The following is a 23,265-nucleotide window of genomic DNA, read 5'->3' as shown; positions in this document are numbered from 1 at the left end:
AATCAGGGAATGCAGAGAAATGAATGCCTACCACCCTACAGTTTAGGGAAATCTATTAGCAAAGCAGGACATTTACTTATTCTGAATCTGTAGGCTAACTTTCAGACCATCCAAGTCTTGAAAATCTAAACTAGGGATATCATTGATGTTGAGAAGCAAAACTAAAGCAGTTTCAGACAACTTTAATCTTCAGCTCATCCAAGTTCATCCTAACATACACACATACAAAAAAGGAGGATGATATTTCAAATAAAAGTATTGAATGATTAACCTAATTTATTATTGCATAGATCTGGTCATTTTTATCAGAAAAACTCACTCCATTTCAGATACATGAGTAATAAAGGAAATATTAATCCTAAAAACCCAGTAATTGTGAAGCTAAGATGCCAATCACATGGTACCAGTGCAGTGTTATTAACAGAATTCATGTGCAGATGGAGCTAGGCTGCTCATGAGGACTTAATGTTTGTTTGTATAAGTAAGTAGTATAAACGCACTGGTGATGTGCTTTACAACAAAGCTGTTCTGATAACTGATTTGTGTTCTTGAGCATCTGCTTTTTTTAGGGGAGCGATTTGCACAATTGTTGACTAAGTTGATTTGAAATTTGCCTGATCAAGGCAAAGCCACAGTTCTGGTCTCTTCATTGTTTACGATCTCAAGTAGTATCACTGAGCATCCTTGAATAGTGTGGCTGTGAACACAAATCCCAAGCAATCCAATATGTAGCTACAACTTGATTATCACACAACAGCTGTCGAATTCAGTCTATTGCATCCACTTACATTTAGTCAAGGTTATTTTATGAAACATACCTTAACCAAATCCAGACACAAATTTTAAAGAACACCAAAGACAATAACTACAAAATGGCATTACTCTCTTCATAGTGACTTCTCATTAGAACTACTGACAAATGCTTACTGTCATAGACCTAGAAATATATTTTCCACAAGAGCACTCATTCTGCTAATAAAATCTTGGAGTGTCTCCAATGTACTACACAGCAAGTAAGTGTAGAAAAGCAGACATCATCCCAAATCTTATGTCAGCATTGTCAGGGAGACAGATACCAAACAGAAATGAGATGATTATCAATCACAATACACTGTATTTAAAAACATAGTTTCCTATGGAGAATATTTTGATACATCTAATAAAGACAAATACTTCAGCCTGTGTGTGAATTCTAATGTGGCTGTGAAGAGAAAGTAAAGACAATCTACCCAAAAATACAGGCACAGAAACCCTACAGGTGATCTTGAGAGAAAAGGGATAGGAACGGCCAACACATGGTGATGAAGAATCAACGGAAAAATAAGAAATGAGATTGGTGACTGGAATTGTAACTCATGGCAGAGTGCTTAGCATGTGCATGGCCCTGGGTTCAAGGCTTAGCAACTCATAAAACAACAAAAGAGAAATCAGAGATGGATCATTGTTTGGAGATAGGCCACAAGTCATACTTTGTCTGCTTCAATAGTATAGATGCTTTTCTGTATATAGTAATGAAAATAGCTCATTTTTCTTTAGATTTTTCAAACTGTCAGTGGAATCTCTGACTTGAAAGTCAACAGGATTGGTTAAATGACATCAAGAGGACTTGCACTTAGACAAGGTTAAAGAAATAGAGGGAAGCAGATGAATTTCAAATGCATTTGGAATAGTCATAGTGGACTATAGGAAGGACTGTGTGAAATAACAGGCTGATCCCAAGTTTCCCACTTGAAAACCTGTTCCAGTCACCTTGCCAGCCTTAGAAACACTCAGGCTTAAGAGAATAGTACTAGAGAAGGAATTAAAGATGGAAAACACTTAAGAGATTCATAAAGATGGCCAAGCATAAGCATGTGATCAATCAAAATCCATGTGGATATTTACCCCAATAGAAAATGCTATTCTGTCTACAGATAGAAAATTACATTTGAAGCCATGGGTCAAAATACTATTTTACACCATAAAAATTATAATTGCATTACCAATTAAGATATTAAGAAACTATGGAAATAGATGGATTATCTAAATAAAATTTGTTAGATAAGAGCTAGCCTTTGGGTAGAGTATGTGATCAACTCTAACAAAGCTTGCTGTTCAGTGAGGTGACAAATGAATGGACTTCAACAAATTTCTCTGAATATAGAACTCCTCAGCGTGTTCTATGAATGGCAACCCGAGAAAAGAGGCAGCAGCTTAGTTCAAGGCATTTTGTCAAAAGTATAAAACATTAAGTTTCCTTCACGGGGTATTTGCAATATTCTATTAAGTGTGTGTGTGTGTGTGTGTGTGTGTGTGTGTGTGTGTGTGTGTGTGTATTGTATGAGTGTATATGTGCGTGTATTGCATGTGTATGTATATTGTATTGTGTTTATATGTATATGTGTGTGTACATGCACATATATTTTTGCTAGCACCAATTTTATAGGAGATAGAGTGATTAAACAAAAATAAAGTTATATAAAGAGAGAGAGATGGGGCTGCAGAGATAACTTAATAGTTAAGAGTCCCAGGTGATCTCCCAGAGGACCTGGATTCTACTCTCTGCATCCTGATACTCTCTTCTGATCTCTTCCAGCTCCAGGCATGCATACAGTATGTAGATACACACATGTAGGCAAAATATAATAATAATAATAATAATAATAATAATAATAATAATATAATAATAATAATATAATAATGAAAGGTTTCTTTTAAGAATAAAAGGGTAGGAATAAGAGCACCCATGGAAAGATGGATTCATTTCATTAGACAGAATATTTAGGAGGAACACAGACGGCGTTTAAAAGATATGCAAAGTATATTGGGAAATACTGAAACGTTGACAAAATTCACCAACCAGTTTTAAAGGAAAAAAAATATTACATTGGACCAGGGGATGAGACCAACTGGTTTAGTTCTGTCCGTATTGGTGGTGACATGAAAGAGGGTAGAACAAGCCAGACACATACTCAGTTCCACGATGCAAGGGGCTCGGGCGTTCCAGCAGGAGTGGTGGACCCACTCTGTTCACTAATGAACTTGAACTTTCTCCTCTCCTCCTGACAGAGATTAGCTGCATCTCTCGGAGCAGAGTGTGCACAGAAGTTAGGCTACTCAATTGACTTGGAGACAGAGCCTCTTGCCTTCCTTGATAATTATGCTTCAAAACATGATTATTCTGTTGGGATGGAGAGAGGGCTCAGTAGCTAAGATCATGGGATGTTCTTCAAAGGAGCCTAGTTTGGTTCCTACTACCCACATGGTTACTGAAAACCATCTGTAACTCCAGTTTCAGGGGACCTGGTGCCTCTTCTAGCTTCAGTAGGCAACAGAGACACATGTCATGTACATATATACCTGCAGGCAAATACTCAAACACATAAAATAAAACAGCTAGAGTTAAAACAAGCTGCCATTGGTGGAGGACTTAGAGGCATAATTCCTACATCAGTTCCAATTTAAATTTTGTCCTCTCTGGGTATATTCCCATATTTGGCAGATGTTATGCTCTGGGTGTGAATACCCCCTGAAGTAGGCATGCTTTGAAGATTTGGTTCTCAGCTCTTGACATCATTGGGAGAAGGGAAACAGGAAGTGATACTCACTTGGGGGAAAGTGTCTGAGAGCTCCTCTTTAAAAGATATGTTTTGTTCCTTGCCCTTGTTTGTTCTTTCTCTACTTCCTGTCTGCTGTGAGCTCTTCAGGCTGGTGCAGCATGTACTCCTTGCTTTAAATTTCAACCTCACCTCTGCTGCACAATGATGGGACTACAGCAGACCTTTCCCTCTTTTGAGGTGTTATTCTCAACTATTTTATCACGGCAATGGAAAACTACCACAGGAAGCTACTTCCCTTTAGCTCTGTCCCCTAGCTTGCCTTCAGTCTGCAAGCTGAGTCTCATTTTACCTGCCTAAAAATATGTCATTCTATTTGACATGCTATCCTAGTGAAAGGATAACAGCTAAGCAGGCTTAGGAAGTAATCCCTTCCCACCCACCTATATCTACTTCAAACACAGGGGAGCTTAACCCTTCAGCTGTCAGCCAAACAGTACCAAATCCTGTATAACCTACCAAGGCATGTGGGTTTCACTTTGAAAGTTGTATCACTCTTGTATCTGATTTCCTTCATGTCTGATAGCTATGCCTTTTGTCAACTTGACTACATCTGGAATTAACTTAAACCCAAATGATAGGCACACCCGTAAGGGATTCTTTTTGTGAATTAAATCATTAGAAGGGGGAAGACCCACTTCTAATCTGGATCTTTGAGTGGGAAGATACACATTTATTCCAGACCTTTGGGGGTAGGATGATCCACTGTTAATCTGGGCCACACTTTCTGCTGTCAGCCTATATAAAGGATATGGAAGAAGGAAGCTTGCTCTCTCTTTGCCTGCTTATTATTGCTGGCAATCCATTCCATCATTGACATTAGAGCCTACTTTTTCAGGATTCCAGTGTATACTGAAGACCAGCTGAGACATTTAGCTCTGTGGGCCAAAAAACTACTGATTCTTGGACTCTGTTGGTAGATAGGCATTGTTGGACTAGCTGGACACCATTTATTACAGTCTATAAGTCTGTAATAAATCCTGTACATACATAAAAAGTTGTGTTCCTCTAAGGAACTCTGACTAGAGTAGGTAGATTGTAAAACCAAACCCTCCACAGTGGGAAGGCCCAGAAGACATACCCCTTCACTAATCCCATAAGGCACAGAATGGTGAGTGGGGCACCACTATATTTGAATAGCTTTGATGTCACCCTTTTCCTTGTGTCACACCTTAGGGTTAGAGACAGGGCTGCTCAGTTGAATGAATTAAATGCAATAGGTATAATTGAGCCCTGAAGTAGCAGGGGCCAGGTGGCAGCACTGAATCTCCAAAGGCAAGATGTTCGTAGTTATCATGATAGACAGCATAGACAAAGTAATGTCCACAATAACATAACCTAGTAGTCAGCACAGGCAAAGTGATCTTTATGGTGTCATAACTCATATGGACTTTGGTCATGGATAGTCAGTAATAGTATTTTCAGGCAAGAAATAGATAAGAAGCCTACTGCATTTTTGTTTGATCTGCAGAAAAATTCTGAAACAAATGAAAGAAAAGCTACACAGGATTGTGGCAGAAGGGAATCTCAGCCTGTGAACCAACTTCCAGATCTGAGTGCAGAAATTAGTGAAACCATCAAGGACAGGAATAATGCAGTTTGTAAAGGCAGACCTGTCAGAATAACATCCATCTTTTCAGTGAGAAAGCCAGAATGTCCTGGACAGATATTATGCAGACATTAAGAGACCAGGGATGCCAGCCCAGACTACTATACTCAGCAAAACTTTCAATCACCATAGACGGAATAAACTAAATATTCCATAACAAAACCATATTTAAACAGTACCTATCCATAAATACAGCCCTATAGAAAGCACTAGAAGGAAAAATCCAATGTAAAGAAGTTAAATGCACCTACAAAAACACAGGCAATAGATAATCCTACTCCAACAAATCCCAAAGAAGACACACACACACACATATTACCACCAAAATCTCAGGAATTAACTGTCACTAGTCATTAATATCCCATAATAGCAATAGACTCAATTTGCCTATAAAAAGACACAGGCTAACAGAATGGATACAAAAATCAGGATCTATCCTTCTGCTGCATATAAGAAACACACCTCAACTCAAAGACAGATACTATGATACTACCTCAGAATAAAGGGTTGGGAAAAGACTTTCCAATCAAATGGACTTACAAAGCAAGCTGGTATAGAGACCCTAATATCTAACAAAATAGACTTCAAACTAAAATTTATCAAAAGAGATTGAGAAGGACATTACATATTCATCACAGGAGAAATTCATCAAGATAAAGTCTCAATTCTGAACAATTATGCCCCAATATAAGGGCAGCCACATATGTAAAAGAAACATTACTAAAGCTTAAATGACACATCACACCCCATACACTAGTAGTGGGATACACCACTACTCTCACCAATGGACAGTTCTGCCAGACAGAAACTTAACAGAGAAATAGGGGACCTAACAGATGTTATGACTTAAATGGACTTAATAGACATCTACAGAACATTTCACCCAAACACAAAATAATATACCTTATTCTTAGCACCCCATGGAACCTTCTCTGAAATTGACCACATACTTGGTCACAAAGAAAATCTCAACAGATACAAAAAAAATTGTGTAACACGAATCTTAAAAGGTCTTATTAATAAAAACAAACACAGAGCCAGGTATTGGGGTGAATGCTGAAAGATCAGAGAGACAGAACAAGCCACATCCAACCTCACCTAGCCAACTTCTCAGCTGATCTTGTTTCCTCAAACTGAAAGCCTCTGAATCCTCATCTGAATGGATCTCAGCTAAACTGCTGCTAAAAACTAAATGCTTAAAAAGGCTCTAGTTCCTGGTCCTCACCCCTTATATACCTTTCTGCTTCCTGCCATCACTTCCTGGGATTAAGGTGTGTATCACCATGCCTAGTTGTTTCCAGTGTGGCTTTGAACTCACAGAGATTGAGATGGATCTTTGCCTCCTGAATGCTAGGATTAAAGGCATGTGCTACCACTGCATAAACCTATGTTTAATATAGTGGCTGCTCTGTTCTCTGACCCCCATATAAGTTTATTGAGGTGCATAATATATCAACCACAAAATTGGAATAACCTCCTGTATTTTATCAGAATGCCATAGCTTAAAGTTAGAATTCAACAACAACATAAATTACAGAAAGCCTACAAACTCATGGAAACTGAATAATGCTCAACCAAACCACCACTGGGTCAAGGAAGAAATAAGAAAAAAAAAAATAAGGACTTCCTAAATTTCAGTGAAAATGAATGTAAAAACATACTCAAACTAATGGGACACTATGAAATCAGTCATGAGAAGAAATCTCATAGATCTAAATGCCCTCATAAAGAAGTCAGAGAACTATTACACTAAGGACTTAACAGCACACCTGAAAGCTCTAGAACAAAAAGAAGCAAAGTCACCCAGGAGGAATAGACACCAGAAAATAATCAAATTGAGGGCTGACATCAATAAAATAGAAACAGAATAATACAAAGAATCAATGAAACGAAGAGTTGGTTCTTTGAAAAATATCAACAAAGATAGACAAACCCTTATCAAAGCTAGCTAAAAGGCAGAGAAAGAATATCCAAATTAACAAAATCAGAAAGGAAAAAATTAGGCAAGGAGGAAATTCAGAGAACTATCAGCTCATACTTCAAAAACCTGTACTCCACAAAACTGGAAAATCTAAGAGAAATGGACAATTTTCTGGACAGGTACCACATACCCAAATTAAGTTGAGACCAGGTAAAGAATTTAAATAGAACTATAACCCTTAAGGAAATAGAATCAGTCATTAAAAGTTTCACAGCCAAAAGAAGTCCAGGGCCAGATGGTTTTAGCACTGAATTCTGCCAGAATTTCAAAGAAGAGCTAACACCAATACTCCTCAAATTGTTCCACATAATGGAAACAGAAGGAACACTGCCAAATGCAAATCAAAACAACTCTGAGATATCATCTTACACCTGTCAGAATAGATAAAATCAAAATACTGATGACAGTGTATGTTGGAGAGGATGTGGAGAAAAGGGAACACATCTCCCCTGTTGGTGGGAATGCAAACTTGTGCATGCACTTTGGAAATCTGTATGGCAACTTCTTAGAATATTGGGAATCAATCTACCTCAAGACCCAAGGAAACCACTATTGGGCATATACCCAAGTGATGTTCAGTCATACCACAAGGACACATGCTCAACTATGCATTATTCATTATAGCCAGAACCTGGAAACAACCTAGATGCCCCTCAACTGAAGAATGGATAAAGAAAATGTGGTACATTTACACAACGGAGTATTAGTCAGCTATAAATAACAATGACATCATGAAATTTGCAGGCAAATGGATGGAACTAGAAAATATCATCCTGAGTGAGGTAACCCAGATGCATAAGGACAAACATGGTATGTACTCACTCATAAGTGAATAATAGATGTAAAGCAAAGGATAACCAGACTACAACCCACAGCTCCACAGAAGCTAGAAAACAAATGTGGGGTCCTGCCCACTAGAAACTTAGGTCCCCTGAGAAGGGAGACCTGGAACCAAGGAAAGTAAGTGCAGTGCTCACCCCTTCCCCAGCCTCTCCCTCCCCCACCTGGAGATAATCAGATACAGCAGGGAGCCAAGTCAGGCAAGGACTCATTTAAAAACAATAAGCTCTTTTTAAAGCATAAAGAAAACAAGGGGGAGGGGCAAATACCCCATTGGGCTGATCATCTTAAAGGTTACCCAATTTTGCACCTAGTCTACAGTATTTACAGTGTTGTCTATGAGGGAATCATGCACTGACATTATCTTTCTTAACCTGAAGCTCCGATCATATTGTTTTGTAAACAACTTGGGTTCCACCCTCTACACTTTGCCTGGGGGTCAGCTTAACTAGCACCTGGCTCCATAGGCCCTTCCCCCACAAACAAGGAGAACCCTAAGAGGGACCCATGGGAAGGGGAAATAAATGAGATCTCCATGAGTAAACTGGGTAAGAGGAGGGGCAGTAAAGGGAAGAGGATGGAGGGTAAGAACATGCAGTAATGGGATGGTTGAGCTGGGGGAGGAACAGAGTGGGAGAGCAATGAAAGAGACATCTGGAAAGAGGGAGACATTATGGGATGAGGGAGAAACTTGATGCTAGAGAAATTCTCAGGAATCCACAAGGATGACCCCAGATTAGACTACTAGCAATAGTGAAGAGGGTGCCTGAATTGGCCTACCATGGTAATCAGATTGGTAAATACCCTAACTGTCATCATAGAACCTTTATCCAGTAACTGATGGAAGCAGATGCAGAGATCCACAGTCAAGCACCAAGCCAAGCTCTGGGAGTCTAGTCAAAGAGAAGGAAGAGAGATTATAAGCAAAAGGTGTGTCAAGATCATGATGGATTAAACCACAGGGACAGCTGACCTGAGATAGTGTGACCTCCTGGACTTTAGACTGACAGTTGGGGAACCTACATAGGACCAGACTAGGCCCTCTGTGTATAGGAGACACTTGTGTGGCTTGTTCTGTTTGAGGGGTTCCTGGCAATGAGATCAAGATCTATTCCTGGTGCATGAGCTAGCTTTTTGGAGCCCATTACCTATAGTGGGACATTTTGCTCAGCCTTGATGCTGGGAGCAGGGTCATGGTCCTGCCTCAACTGAATGTACCAGGCTTTGCTTATTCCCCATGGGAGCCCTTATCATTTCAGATGAGGGGATTGTGAGTGGCAGGTTGGGGGATGGCTGGCAGGTTGAACAGGAGAAGGGGTGAGAGGGTGATCTGTGGTTGGTATGTAAAATGAGTAAAAAAAATCTTAAATTAAAAAAAATACCAAAAAAATGTAATGACTAGTTGCATATGGCATCCTTGCTTGAGCAGAGTAACACATCTCCTGGTACATAGTATGCAGCTATTGATCTAGCAAGCCTTTTTCCTTGGTACCTGACCATAAGGACCACCAGAAGTAATTTGCAAGGCCAGTACCTTTAGTTTTACCTCAAGGATATATTAACTCTCTAGTTCTGTGTCATAACTGGTTTCAAAAGGATCTTGATCATTTGTCCTTCCCACAAAATATCACATTGGTTCACTACACTGATGACATTATGTTGATTGGACCAAGTGACCAAGTGACAAGGAGGTCACAACCACTCTGGACTTGTTGGTAACATATGTGTACATTAAATGATGGAAAATAAATCCAACCAAAATTCTACCTCAGTGAAAGTCTTAGGAGCCCTGTATTGTGGAGCATGCAGAGATATCCTTGTCATTGCCCAGTAGACCCATGAACAAAGTTGTCAAGGTATCAGAAATGCGAGTGTGCATGGGCTCAACATGTATTTCTACTCACCAAAGCTGACCTGGATATAGCTACTGCTGAATGCCAGATCTGCCAACATCAGGGACCAACACTGAGCTCCAGATATGGCACCATTTCACCGGGTGACCAGCCAGCAACCTGTTGGCAGGTTTACTACAATTGATCACTTTCTCCAAGAAAGGACAATACTTTGTCCTTACTAGATAGATACTTGTTCTGTGTATGGGTTTGCTTTTCCTGCATGTAATACTTCTGCCCAAACCACTATACATGGTTTTACAGAATGTATTATTCACTATAATGGTCTTCCATACAGTATTGCTTTTGACCAAGAAACTCACTTCTCAGCCAGAGAAGTGCAACAGTGGGTTCATATTCATAGGAACCACTGGTCTTACTATGTTTCCTACCATTCTGAAACTGCTTGCCTAATGGAAAGATAGAATGACCTTTTAAAGACTCAGTTATAGTACCAATTAGGTGCAGCAGCCTGGAGGTCTGGGCTGTGATTCTTCAAAAGGTGGTATATGCTTTGAATCAGAATCCAATATATGTTATGGTTTCTCCCATAGCCAGGATACTTGGGTCCAGGAATCACAGGGTGGAAAAGATAATAGTTCCCTTTACTTTCACCCCAAGTGATACACCAGGAAAATTTTTGCTTTCTATTTCTTTGACTTTAAGCTCTTCTAATCTACAAGTTTTGGTTCCAGAGGGGTGTGCTCCTTCCAAGAGCTATAACAAACATTCCACTGAACTGGAAGCTCAGGCTTCTCCCTGACTTCTGGAGCTTCTGATGCCCTTAAGACAATAGTCTAATAAAGGAATAACGTTTTAGGAGGGGTGATGGATCCAGATTACCAAAAGGGGAAACTGAATTGCTTCTACACAATGGAGGTAAGAAAGATTATGTCTAGAGTGGAGGAGATCCCTTAGGGCGTATCTTGGTGCTGTCATGTCCTGTGATTAAAGCCAATGGGGAACTCCAACAGTCTAACCCAGGCAGGATGGCAAAGGGCACAGACACATCAGGAATGAAGGTATAGGTCACTCCTCCAGGACAAGAGCCAAGACCAGCTGAGGTGCTTCCATAGAGTAGAAGAAATACAGAGTGGTTAGTAGAGAAAGGTAGTTATAAATTAAAGGTAGTGTAATTATGACCTGGTTAAATATATATTACATTTATAATTTTCCTTTGGATAGTTATATTATGTTAGGTATAATTATTAATTCATTATTGTTTTCACTTGGAAATTATTAAGTATAACATAAAGAGATATGATTGTTGTGAGAAGCTGGCAAGTGGTGGACTTGTGACTAATACAATGTCCATTTTTCTACCTTAGCATTGCTATCAGCTTCAGGAAGCCAATCATTTCTTATCTTTATTTCATAGTGGAGGATATTAAATCAGAGAGAAATGAGGTAGCTTGCCCAGGGTCACAGTGAGTACAAGACCATGCTGGGGTTCAACACTAAGCAGTTGGGCTTTAAAGTCTGAATCACCCCACTGTCCTGCATAGCATTTCCATAAGAGATGGATCAATTTAAGAAATGTGAGGATAAATGATAACGCATAATTTAACAAGGTTTGGAAAGAACACTTTCTAAATGCCAATGAATTTCCAAATATACAAATTAAAGTCAAATTACCAAAACCAACATGATGGGGTCACCACAGATCACTTTAGGATATCAACTAAATTAAGCAAGCTTCTTTCAAAGTCAGTTCATATGAGTAACACTATCTTATTTTAAAACACTGTTTTACACATGTATTCGTGTAGGTCACTGGAAAATTAATGTAATTCTGCTGACTAAAATTTATGTATTCCAGACAGTATTAGCAAGTAGGAAAAAGTTAACTGTTAGTGAATGAAACCTTTAACTTTGTTAAGGAGAGGCAGGAGCTCAAAGCCAGTTTACTATTTAAACAACAACACCAGCTTTTTGCAATACTTCACTTGTGTTTATTAAGGTAGGTTTGCTTTTATTTTTCCCCTAATTCACATTGTTTTCAAGTGTCTGGTGGGAACTCATGACTGCTAGAGAAGACACAGCAAACAGTGAAAGACTGGCAAGGCATTTTTTTTTTTTTTCAGGAATGGGTGGAGGCTAGACTAGGCACTTTGAATAAAAACAAAGACAAAACAAAACTTCATGTCTTTGACTTGCTAAAGATGAAAAGCCCTCCCGAATACAGGTGGTCATGAAAGTCTGTAGATAATTAAGCAAAATGAGGCATGTTGACAGGTTGGCATGAAAGGTAAATCTTAATTGCATTTTAATGACAGCTCTAATTATTGTATGTAGCTCTGTTAGATAGCATCACATAATATTAAAGATTGCCAGTATAGGTTCTTGAATTATTTTTCTCAACATCCATAAAAATTCAAGCCAAAGAAACCATTAAAGATTAAATGGCTTGAGGAAATCCTTTTTACATATGTGATGCTTATCATTTTTTCTTTCATAACATTTTATAATTCTTTAGTTTATCACTATCTTGTTTCAGGGATAGCTAAATTATAAGAACTGTTCCCATTAAGATCCTGGTTAAGTGAGTTTTGTCTGACTGTTCCTAAATACTCAATAGCCATCATTTTGAGAAAAAGATGAACAAGAAGACTTTTGAAATAGACCTCCTAAAGACTCTTCCCTGACCAAAAAGCTTTAGTCCAGTGATTAGCTCAATGAAAATTATACTACCTGTTTGTGCTTTATTAAAAATGTGTTGCTTTAATTGCCAGTAAATTTAAATTATCTTTAAAAACCCAAATAGAAGAACTTGAAGTTCAGATTTTCACATGGTGATTTCAATCCTCTGAGAAATATTGTATTATATTATAACCTTCATTAATCTTAATTATAACTTATGTAATAAATCATCCTTTTGTCTAATGAAAGTGCTGTGATTTTTCCAAAGGTCATAAATTCTAATTTATTAAAGTAAATTTTATTTAATTATATTTTAATCTTTCACTAGTAACAAGGTTAAATATGAAGACTATTGGAAATTTATGATTTTTTTGAGTCAATTATAAGTGAATAAATGTTATGTAGTGTTTTACTTTGGGGAATAATACAGTAATATAATAATATAAAATACAAGCCTATTTTGTACATCGCAAAATGAGCTACATTTCACTTTTCTTCAGGTTCTGAATCTAAAAATATTGCCAGAAATCAGCCAACCATCATTCCAACAGGCAGAACCGTCATGTCAGAGACTGTGTGTGTTCCAGATGGAGCTCCAACATCTCTTTACACCTGTGGATACATGCTCTCCGACTTGGTTACTGATGCTAGTCAATGTTAGAAACAGCTCAGATTTCCATCAAGAACAAACAAGATATATATTTCTCAGCAATTTCAAAATTACTGATGATGTACTCAGAGAAAAAAATAGATTCCCACAAACTGTCCTCTAGTTTCCACATGTGACATGTGCACATGCACATACATACCATGTGTACAAATATGCTCATATATAAATTTGAAACATGTTCTTTTAAAGTTTAGGTTTATTATTACTTATTAAACTTTTAATTCCTAAAGTTTTATTTAAGATTATTTTATTGCTGAAAGAATTAACAATGAAAATGGATCATTGCTTAGTATTTTGATTCAATTGAAAATCAATCAATTATCCATTAAAATTAAGGGCCATATTAGGGGTATTATGGCAACCTAATGCAATAGAAGCTTCCTTAAATATATACATATATGAAGGTGAGCTAAATGAAATCACAAAATAATGGGAGAGACAAAGCCCAACTGAATAGCTCTTGTCACCAATGAACCTTCCTGTGTCAGGAATGGGGTACATCTAGTTAAGTTGTTGGCCAAAGATGCCAAGACTATAGGTTGGTCTCCACAAACTGACAGCAAGGCCCCATTGCTGAAGACAACACCCACACAACTCACTGAACATGGAGAAGTAGAGCTGATGCCTACCAGGGCTTTTACCCCAGTGTGCTAATATTTTGGGTACAGAGAGGTACTCTCCATGCTACCAAAGAAGAAAAGAAAGCACCAACCTAGTTATAAACCTATTGATCTTCATTGATGATCTGTCCACAAGATGCACTTGTGCAATAGTGCCATGAAGTTGAGGGAATAACTAACCAATATCTGATTTGACTCAAAGCTGACTCCATAAGACGGAACCCATACACAACACTGCTTGGGTGACCAAGAACCTGAGACTAGATAATTCAAGCACCAAGGGTAAAACCAAATACTAATGTTCTAAAAGTAAAAACACAGCCATAATATGACTCCGAATGACATTCTGCTCTACCCCAAATCAGTGTCATTCTCAGCCATCATCAGAAAAGCTTCTTCCTTCAGAAGATGGGAAAAATTACAGAGACCCACAAACAGACATTATGCAGAGAGGGGAATACATTCTCTGCACAATTTGATATCTCTATCAAATCCCTGTGGAAGTGGAGATAGAAAGAGTGTAAGAGCCAGAGAAGATGAAGGACACTCAGGAAACAAGGGCCTCTAAATCAGCAGTATGACTGTACATATAAACTCACAGAAGTCAGAGACCGAGGGGCAATCTCAGGGCCCGCATGACTGAACCAGATGGAGTTCCAGGGGTGAAAGGAGAAGTGGGCACACCCCATCCCTAACCCCGAGAATGATCTCCAATTGATAAGCACTTGCCAGTGAACATCTAGTTTCCTCCAAGGGACTCTCCCTGGGGAAATAAACTACTCCTAAGTGTAGGTTGCAGTAGATGACCAACAGAGAGTGGACTCAGCTTTTGGAGGTTCCTTGTCTTTTAATGTCATGTCAGAGCTTTTTTCATTATTATTATTTTATCTCATTTTTACATTTTATTTCATCTATATATTTTTACTTTTTCTCTCTTTTTATCCTACAGTTCCTTTAAGTATATATTGTGTTTTTTAACTTAGTGTTTTTAAGAGTGTCCTGAGTATGTGAACATGTGGGTCTCTGTGTCTGTATCTGGTTTTCGTACCTTTTCTTGGGTGACTTTCCTTCTGTTTGTTTGCATTTTCATATTCTGAAGTATGCACTTTAGTTCTACTTTATTACATATGATTTTAACATATTAAATTATATTATAATCCCTAAGAAGCTTATTTGTTTTATAATGTGAGACAGAAAGAGGGTGGATTAGCATAGCAGTGGAGGTGAGAAGAACTGGAAGGATTATGGGGAGGGGAAACTGTAATCGGGATGTATTAAACAATCAATTTTCAATAAAAGGAAAAATTATAGGAATAGAGAATAAATAAACTATTGAAGTGTGTATATAAATAATCAAATATTTGAGGATGTGATGAATTAAATGTTACCTCCAAAACCATCTTTTAGCTTAAAGCTACAATACAGATGAATTTTAAAAAGAAGAATAACTGCCATCTAGATTCTGGTCTAGAAATAAAAAATGTATTTTCATTTTCCTAAATCTTTATAGCAATTCTTTTGTTTATAGTGATATCCTCATTTTAAATTATTTTAATTTTTCAGAGATATTAAATAGTTTGACATTGTTTACCTAGTATGCATATCCATGCTAAATACATGTGAATCCACTCTAATTCTTAAAAATAAATCAGTGTGACATCACATAAAAAGTTCTATGTGATTAATTTTTTATTAACTTTAGATCAGAGTTGTAACTGTATGGTTTCCAAAGATTATTTGCACATCTTGGCATTTTCTTTGAACTCACAGTGATTACAGGTAGATAATGCCAGCACCACTGTCTCTGCAATATTGTGTAGGATTCATCACCACATCTGCACCACATAACTTTCCAGCATTTACCACACATTATCTGAGAAAGCCTATTTCTAAGCTTTTTGTGTGTAAATGTCATCTCAGTCTGACAAAAAATAAATTAAGAAAAAGCCATCATGGCCTAAAATAGGTCCATCATTACACCCAATGTCATAAAAATTTAACCTCGACTTAGTGACATAGAACATGAAATGACAAAATGATGGAGTTAGAACTTCCCCTCTGCTGTCTTCCTGACAGTTTTTCTTTCTATTGGATTTCTTTCTATTTCAACCAGAGAGCCCAAACAGAAACCACAATGAAGGAGCTGTCCCTGAGAGACAAATTTTTAGCTAACCACAATCTGGGGGTATGGGTCAGTGGTTAATGGTACTTGTTGCTTGTGCAGAGGACTTGAGTTTAAATACCAGCACTCACACAGTAGTTTACAACTGTCCATAACTCACTTCCAGAATGCACATGATATACAGATATACATGCAAAGAAAACATGCGAACAAATACATCTAGAAGAATTTAAATAAAAAACTAGGTTATCTATCCCCTGTCCTGGAATTGGAAAAACCAAGAGAGTACTGACTAGGAAGTTTCTCCCCTGATATTTTGCCTTTACAGTGTACTTCACTAGTGTATAGGAAGGTGCTTTGCAGGCTATGGGGGATGGCATGGTAATAATAATAGTCTTACCCAGCTGTGAATAGGCCTGGCAAGATATTCCCATGTATATAATAGTTACACAAACATTTTGGGTGGTAACTAACTTATTTTATTGTATTTATAATTAGTTCAGTGGGGAAAAACACATGCCTGACACTGTAAATATGGCTAAGAACATTTAGGTAGGCTTCTCACAAACATACAATTTCTATGTATGAACATTGCATTAAACTTCTCTCTAAATTCATATCTCTAGATTTATAGGTTAATGCAACATTCAAACCTCATCAGAGAAGTTTTGTGCAATGAACTGTGGTAAACACAGAATTAGCAACTGGTCAGAGTACAAAGACTGCTCAGCCGTAAATGGGATGTCTATATCAAACCACTCCGCAGAAGACTCAAGGGTCACAGTGAAAGACAGGGTAGAATCATGGTAAGAGCCAGGGACAGGAAAGGTGAAAGAGTGTCTATTGGACAGGACTGGACCACTGAACTTGCACTATTTATACCATCTGTGGTTGTCTGTAAAGATCAGCACGAGATCAAACCAATCAACATTATGTCTTGCAGTGGGACTGTGCTCATCAAGAGCTATTGATAGTTGATGGCTTCTGGGGATAAGGAATCCATTTTTTTGAGGGTATGGCTCCTGGCAGGTCAGTCATACTCCAAGAATGGCTCTACACCACGAGTATATGGGCAGCACAAATTAGGCATTGCTGGTTACAAAAGATGACAAAAGGTTGTAAGGGAGTGGGAGAGTGAAGGGACATGGAGGAGTAGAGGGAAGGAAGGGGATGAATATTCCCAAAGAGCATTGTATGATATTTATTGTATGATATTTAAAAGAATAAAAAATTATAATTTTGAAATTCCCTGTCCTAAAAAGATTGCAATCCAGCTGAAAAGCTTTGACGCATTGACATACAGAAGCTCTGCCACTCACCATCTCTCAGTTCATACTGGATGCCAAATATTTTGATAATTTCCCTGTCGTTCCAAAGACAAGTCACTCCCTGCCAGGGTCATGGGGAGGGCTTCATTTTTTTTTTGTAAAATATGTAATTTTTAAAATTTTAAGTCTCTTGGCCAAAAATATCATGTTATACATAGATATCAGCCAGACACGTGGGAATTTTAATAAAGAAATGATGTAGACAAAATTTTAGCAGCTTAAATGTCCAAAGCTTGTCTACTACATTATGTTTACAGACTCAGCTATAGAAAATGTGTTAAAGACAGGAGAAGTCAATAATAATATAAGCATTGTGTGTTGTACCTTTAGCCTTGGATATGTAGCTTCAACTTTTGAACTTAATGTCATGGTCAACATTCTAAATATTGTAAGAATAAATATAATAGCTATTGATTGATATTCTATCATCTAATGAGGAAATTTAATATAAAAAATTGTCTGGCATCTTGAATGAAATAAGCCAACAACATAAATAAGACAAATAATGAGTATACAGCCAAACATAATGTTGATGTCTCTCTGTCCTTTAATGTAACTAGGGTTGTACAGTTTTGATGAAGCTAGTTTCTCATAAATGCTTCACAATAATTATGAACTTAATCAGATCTTCATATGTAAAAAGACGAGGTGATATTTTAATAAATAGTTATTTTACTTCATATCCTCAGAATTGATCAATTTAAGCAATGATGTGTTTGATTATATATTAAATTATGATTGTATCATGACTCTAAATAGTTATTCAGTGCTCAGATTTTCCTTATATTGGACACAATAAACATAATGTAGAAGTCACTAGTTACTTGACACATTATCAAAACGTGAACTTATGGTTAATATCTGAGTCAATGCTGTTTTATCATTATATAATACTGTCTATACATTATATATACTGTCTGAATATTAAATATAAACTGAGAGCACAACTTGTCAGCAGCATAATACAGGAGCATGGAAACTGTTTTATCATCTTAGCCCAGCATGGTAGTTATTATTATCCTCGTGTTTCAGTAGGGGTACATTTCAGATGTGATTTTGTGGCTAAGGGAAATTAAATGCCATATGCATATAATTTTAAAGTTCATATTTTTCAAGACAGGGTATTTCCAACCCAGACACATCATGTTCCTATTCAGCATCCTCCCTCCTGCTCACTTACAAAAAAAGCTGGTGCTTAGAACACAGACTACATATCCAGACCGGGTGAGGCTGCTGCTCACTCTACCATTGCCCATGTCTAGGATGCAAGAAGTTACTGAAATTCCTCATTGCTTTAATAATATTTTATTTATTTTTGAAACATTCATAGACTTACAAAATGTTTTTTGATCTTATATATCCATTATAATGTCCTTCCAACTACCATACTGTCCCATCCAGCTCCTCTGCTAACTTCATGTCCTCCTTTTCTGTTGTCAATATTAATAAACCCCTGAATTCAATGAATGCTTCTCAGAGGTACATGGCATAGGGTATTTGCTGGTGCATGAGCAAGCTCCCAGTGCCTCCAAAGGAAAAGGACTTTCCCTAACTCAATAACCACCAGCTATTCAATAGCACCTTTGCTAAGGGAGAGACCTCATGGGACACTTCTCCATCACTGTGGAATTTTAGCGGGGTCTGTCTTATGCAGACAATCACAGAAGCTATGAGTTAATGACAGCAAAGAACTCTGTTTTTTCTACAAGGCAGCGTTTCACAGATTTCTTCCTTATGCTCTGCGAAGATTATAACACATTCATGGTTAAGCCAGAGTTACCAATAATGCATAGCTGTCCGATTAAAGAAAGAAATAAAAGCACTTCCTGTTTTAGTCATTTAGACAAAAAAGAGTCCATATTTGAATCCTCTATTCATGCTCCCTGTGTCTTCATCCTTTATCTGTCTGTTGTGTAAGTCTGGATGTTGGCCTACCTGAAGGCTGTCTTGTGACTCTATCATTTCTATGCCTATGTACATTTATCCCTACCTGTATCTGTCTATTGTATGTGCATGCACGCATGTATGTGTGTATGTGTGGGTATCTGGGAGTGGTATCTGTCCATAGCAAAGGGCCTCACTCTATTTATTGAACAGTAAATAAAGCATTGCATGGGTAAGGAATGGGGAATTGACAGAAATCTTTGAGTTTTAAAAGGGATAGTCACTGGATCCAACTGATCCCAACTAACAATAACTATCTGGAATAGTTGATCCATTTTGGTACATCAACCAACAGCCATAAATGGTTGCTTTTGACCTTTATGGTAGATATTAGGAAGTTTCTTTCTATTTCTGTATTTACTGCTTTCAGAAAATGACATGCATGCATTACTGTGGGTCAGATAGACAAATACATAATTTAAGATTGCAGCTATGCATTAGCTCAGATTATAAAAACTGATTGCATGGGAAATACAAGGCAAATAAGATTAATTGTTACATTGCTCTCTTAAAGGTACTTTGGTAGCTAGCAGTCTTAAGAGACCTCAAGGTATGTTATCTTTGTAAGGTCCAACAAAAGTTCCAGTCTCTTAGAATGTAAGAGATATTTTCAGAATATTGCATAGTCACAATTCACCAGCTCTTACCTTCTTTCTGTCCACTTGTATGGTGGGTGCTCAGTGCAAACCAGAAACTCTAGGGACTGATTATAAGTTAGTAACCATGGTAAGGCAGTCCCAGGAAAAGCCTTGTGTAAAAGACCATTCATTGTGTGTATTCTCCTGGTTCTTCCCCAACAAATCCCCCATAGTGAGACTGACATATGCCAGTGTGGTGATATTGTCCCCCCAATATATTGTGCACCTTCATAAACTTATCTGGGGTCAGAGGACAGAACAGCTGCTAGATAGACAAAGAGGCCAGAAAATGGTGGCACACACACCTTTAATCCTAGCATTCTGGAGGCAGAGATCCAACTGGATCTCTGTGAGTTCAAAGCCACTCTGGAAACAGCCAGGCATGGTAATGCACACCTTTAATCCCAGGAAGCAGAAAGGTATATAAAGTGTGAAAACCAGGAGCTAAATTCTGTTAAGCTTTTAGGCTTTTAGCAGCAGTTGAGCTGAGATCTATTCAGAGGAGAACTCAGAGGCTTCGAGTTTGAGGAAACAGGACCTGATGAGGAGTTGTCGAGGTGAGGTTAGCTGTAGCTTGTTCTGTTTCTCTGATCTTTCAGCTTTCACCTTGATATCTGGCACCAGGTTTGTTTTTATTAGTAAGACACTTTAAGATTAGTGCTATATGCCAGGCCTTGGATGAAAGAGAACAGGTCAGACACTTGCTTACAGTGTGATTTGTGCAAGGTACTGAGCTCAAAGTCCATGTTTTGGGTCGGAATCAACACTGTGGTATCCCCACTTTTCCATGAGTGTTATGATTTCTTATCCATGTATATATTCCAAGGAAGAAAGCAAAAGTGTTCTTAATTGAATGTTACACTTTGAAATGCAGTATTAGAATAGACTTAGAAGTAGAGCATGCTCTCCTTTGCTTATTCATATTTCTTCCTATACCCAAACATGTTCATCCTATTTCCAGGTTTGGAAAATGCAAATGCTATTGCATGTATAAAAGGATAAGAGGTCACCCAATTATTTTGTTTTCATGAACTACTAGAGATTAAACCCAGGGCATTATATATGTTAGGTAAGACCTCTGCCACATACCCTGTATTCTTTTTATTTCACAACAGAAGCACCTTACATTGTCAGGTTAACCTCGAACACAATTTGTAGCCCAGACAAACCTTGGACTTACAATCCTCAGTAGCAAGAATTGTAGAAATGCACCACCAGACACTCTTTTTTTTTTTCATTTATAAGTATCCATAGTGGTTTAGAAGAGCCAATCCTACTGCTCAATGAGTCTTATACACTGTAAGTCAGTAATGTAAACCTGAGTGGTTCACCACTCAGTTTTAAAGAAGAAAACCCAACGTGTGCTCACGTGTACAATAAGGAAAATAGGTGGATATGCTCCATAGTATCTTTTAGGCTTTGAGCATTGAAGTGCAATACATTTCTTAGGATATGACACTTAGGCATGTGGAGGTAAGAAATCATGGGGATAATATAGAAAGCAGACCTTTTTTTTTTCTTGTTAAACCAGGGAAAAGAAAAAATAACTAAAAATGTATATTTTTTTGGAGTAGAACAATTTTAAACATAAACTTAAAAACAGAATTGGAGGGAAAGCCAAAGTATATTGACATTTTAAGCTTTCCTTGCTCCTAAAAGTCTTGGATCTTTTCCTTTTATTCACACAAACACATATTTTCCCAACTCATTATAAATGCAAGAACAGGGAATATGATGCCAAAATACCTGGAGCACTCATTGCTTGAAAATTCATCCAAGGCTCTTATTTCAACTATATCTTGTTATTAAGCCAGAGAAAAATAGACAAGAAAGTCCAATAATGACAACCAACCATAAATTACCAAATATGAAATAGATTTTAGGTATAAAAATGTCATTGTTTTTACCATTAAGTCAGACTTTGAAACTAACAGCCATCAGGTGATGGAAGACCTGAGGACCTACACACATCAGGTGATGGGACGACCTGAGGACCCCCACACATCAGGTGATGGGAAGACCTGAGGACCTGCATACATCAGGTGGTGGGAAGACCTGAGGATCCACACACATCAGGTGATGGGAAGACCTGAGGACCCCCACACATCAGGTGATGGGAAGACCTGAGGACCTGCATACATCAGGTGGTGGGAAGACCTGAGGACCCACACACATCAGGTGATGGGACGACCTGAGGACCCCCACACATCAGGTGATGGGAAGACCTGAGGACCTGCATACATCAGGTGGTGGGAAGACCTGAGGACCCCCACACATCAGGTGATGGTAAGACCTGAGGACCCCCACACATCAGGTGATGGGAAGACCTGAGGACCTGCATACATCAGGTGATGGTAAGACCTGAGGACCCCCACACATCAGGTGATGGGAAGACCTGAGGACCTGCATACATCAGGTGGTGGGAAGACCTGAGGACCCACACACATCAGGTGATGGGAAGACCTGAGGACCCCCACACATCAGGTGATGGGAAGACCTGAGGACCTGCATACATCAGGTGGTGGGAAGACCTGAGGACCCACACACATCAGGTGATGGGAAGACCTGAGGACCTGCATACATCAGGTGATAAGAAAACTTGAAGACCTGCATACATCAGGTGGTGGGAAGACCTGAGGACCTGCATATATCAGGTGATGGAAGACCTGAGGATGCACGCACATCAGGTGATGGGAGGACCCACAAATATCAAGTGATGGAAAGACCTAAGGACTCATACATCAGATTATGGGAGGGCCTGAAGACCCACACACATCAGATGAGGCAGCACACATATCTGTAACCCCAGGGCTAGGCCTTAGAGTCCAAGGAATTCAGAGAATCAATTGTTCAGCAAGCCTAGCTGAATCAGAAAGCTTCCAGTTCACTGAGGCACTTTGTCTCAAAAAATATAGGAAAAAATAATTAAGGAAGCCATCCACTTCTGGATTCTACACTGAGGTACATACACACACATGCATGAACACACACAAGAACACCTACACCTACAGAGAGAGAGAAAGAGAGGAGAGAGAGAGGGGGCGGAACAGGACAGAGAGAGATAGAGAAGAGGAACACAGTGATTCCTGTGGAAGATAATTATCTTTTTTCTTTCTCTGATTTAGTATATTTTTCAGGTAAAATTCAAAAGTTGAAAGCTGGCAAGGTAGAGTCATTAAAAGATTTTAATTGAAACCTGTCACCCGTAAGCATCTCCACAGTATAGATTAACAATGACCTAAGTGCACTTTCATCTGAAAACTGTTTGGAATGTAAATTAAATTGCTGTTCTCATCTAAGTTCACAATGAAAATGTATTTTCTCTTGAGAGTTCTGTCACTGTCAATACTCCACATAAATTTAATGAGAATACATTAAAGTTACA

This window comes from Onychomys torridus, chromosome 3 (assembly GCF_903995425.1).
Source record: "Onychomys torridus chromosome 3, mOncTor1.1, whole genome shotgun sequence".
In the NCBI taxonomy this organism is placed as follows: domain Eukaryota; kingdom Metazoa; phylum Chordata; class Mammalia; order Rodentia; family Cricetidae; genus Onychomys; species Onychomys torridus.
The sequence above is the reverse complement of the archived record's forward strand: the minus strand, read 5'-3'. Positions refer to the sequence as shown.